The 2,175-nt window shown below is 36.4% G+C and overlaps 1 long non-coding RNA gene across 1 annotated transcript; it reads right to left on the bottom strand.

The window, feature by feature from the left end:
- On the bottom strand, window positions 1-1,844 carry LOC140134947 (uncharacterized). The gene is made up of 3 exons (XR_011856430.1): window positions 1,666-1,844; window positions 488-548; window positions 1-143 (listed from the first exon to the last, which is right to left on the bottom strand). It is a non-coding gene; the product is annotated as an uncharacterized lncRNA (long non-coding RNA).
- Window positions 1,845-2,175: the final 331 nt, after the last annotated feature.

The raw sequence follows: 2,175 nt of genomic DNA, 5'->3' as shown, positions 1-2,175 counted from the left end.
TATCATCTGTCTTTTCTATTAAGTTCAAACATCACATAAATCTTCCCATTTTTTGGTTTATCATTGCTGCGAAGAAATACTTCATGGAAGTTAGGTAGACTCTCCTCTTCCCAAAAGTCTTCATAATATGCATAGGCCATGTTCTATCAAATAAAAAGACAAGATATACTATAAGTTACTATGTAGTATGGAATGGAATATAAAAAATGTAATATAAATTGTTGATGTACAAAAGCTGATATGTTTGTAGCTGCTTCTATCAGCCACTAGGGGGAGTATATGAGGTTACTGCATGCTGCTTTACTGCATGCTGCATTAACAAGGAAAATATATCTATCCACTAATCTCAGCATAATAATAAATCATAGAAATTGAGGTAACAAGTATTGTATAGATCACAAGCTTTTGACTCCATTATAAGGTTTCAATAAATGGACAGTAAAATATTAAATGGTTGTGAACAAAAATGAAACTGGTTTTATTTTACCTAGAACAAGAATGTAGAGTGAGAATTTTCTCCTGATTGTGTCTTTGTCCTCTGTAGTTAACTGAAATACAAGAAAAATCTATGATCTGTAAAAATATCAAGAGAATAAATAAAAAATATATATTTACAACTATTTTAACAGTCACTCACCACAAAAAGATCAGACATGAAAAATCTCATACTTTACTATTATGCACAATTAACAACTGTCCCGGGCATGTCCCATGACATCAACTCTTCATTATCACTGCGACTCTGCTGCTGCTGCCATGTATGACAGAGGACATGGAGGTATGTATGATCAGCAGAGAAAAGGAAAAGACTGCTGTTTTTGTCTGGGGGTAAGAATATGAGGAGGAGCTGGGGAGCACAGTAGGAGGGGGCAGAAAATCAAAGGGAGCTGAGGGACACAATTTGAGGGAACAACAATATTAGGGGGGAGATGAGGGGTGGAATATAAGCGGAAACACAATATGAGAGGAATCTGTAGGGGGCACAAAGTGAGGGGAGGTTGGGGGAGATTATACTGTGGGGGTGGAGTAAGGGGTGAGGCAAAAGCTGTGGTTTAGAGGGGGATTTTCTGTGACATGCTAGAGTTATAGCATTCACCATTACATTGTAGAAAGCAATAATTATTAAGATCTTTGCTCCATCATCATTCTGTAAGTCAATAGATACCAAAAATGGAAACAGACAACATTCTCTGTGTAGTGGTTAAACCTGATTATTGCAGAGCAGCTCAAATCACTGTTAAAGGGAAATAAACTGCAAGGACTGTGTTCAACTAGAACGGAGTAACCTTCTTCCTGTTTTATTTTTTGCTCATCAACTTCTGAGAACAACTGATCTGTGAGGATTCTGGGTGTTGAATTCCCACCAATAAGATATTTATCACCTGCTCTAAATACTGTACACTTCAGGGTTTAAAGTAATACTGAACAAACAAGAAGTACTGAGCCTCCAAAAGACAGTAATCAAGAAGGCAAGATAATGTATTACATAACTATACCGACCTCAAGACCATAAAGATATCATAAATATTCCATGGAAGGCTTTGTCAGAGCCTAAGTTTGTTTTTGGGGCTATGGATAAACTACTGTCCCTACATTGATGACCGCACTACCTAAAAATTCTTAAGCTTTTCCTAATCAGAACCATGAAAAAGTTCTTGTACTTACCAGAGCACATCTGCTGCAGGAGTGACTGATCCGGGAGCACAAAAACATTTATATAAACAACTTAAGTTTCGTTTCTGAAAAAATGATCCAGGAAAAAGAATCGATCATGGAAATTTTATTTTGCACTATGCAAACAAGTTTATAATCCAAGGTTGCCAGAAGGCGGAGAGCCAAGGCAATGCTGAAAAATAGAGACGCAAAGACCTTCTTCTCCTGAAGACATTCTTAGCTAAAAAAATTTCAACAGTGAAATGAATTCAATTCAAGGAAAATATTATTTTAATGGCTTTTGGTACCACACTTTGGGGACAGTGACATCTTGTAGGAGACATGAAAGATCTGTAATAACCCATTGTGTAAATGTTTATAAATAATACTGTATAATAAGTGCATCAGAAATTTTTGTTAGATTGATGATTTCTGTTTTAAACCCTTCAAGCCCACAGGGAATTTTGACCTAAGGCTACATTCACACGAACGTATGGGGGTGTATATATATGGTCGCAAATT

This window comes from Engystomops pustulosus, chromosome 6 (assembly GCF_040894005.1).
Source record: "Engystomops pustulosus chromosome 6, aEngPut4.maternal, whole genome shotgun sequence".
Lineage (NCBI taxonomy): Eukaryota > Metazoa > Chordata > Amphibia > Anura > Leptodactylidae > Engystomops > Engystomops pustulosus.
This window is presented reverse-complemented; position numbering and strand designations above follow the sequence as displayed.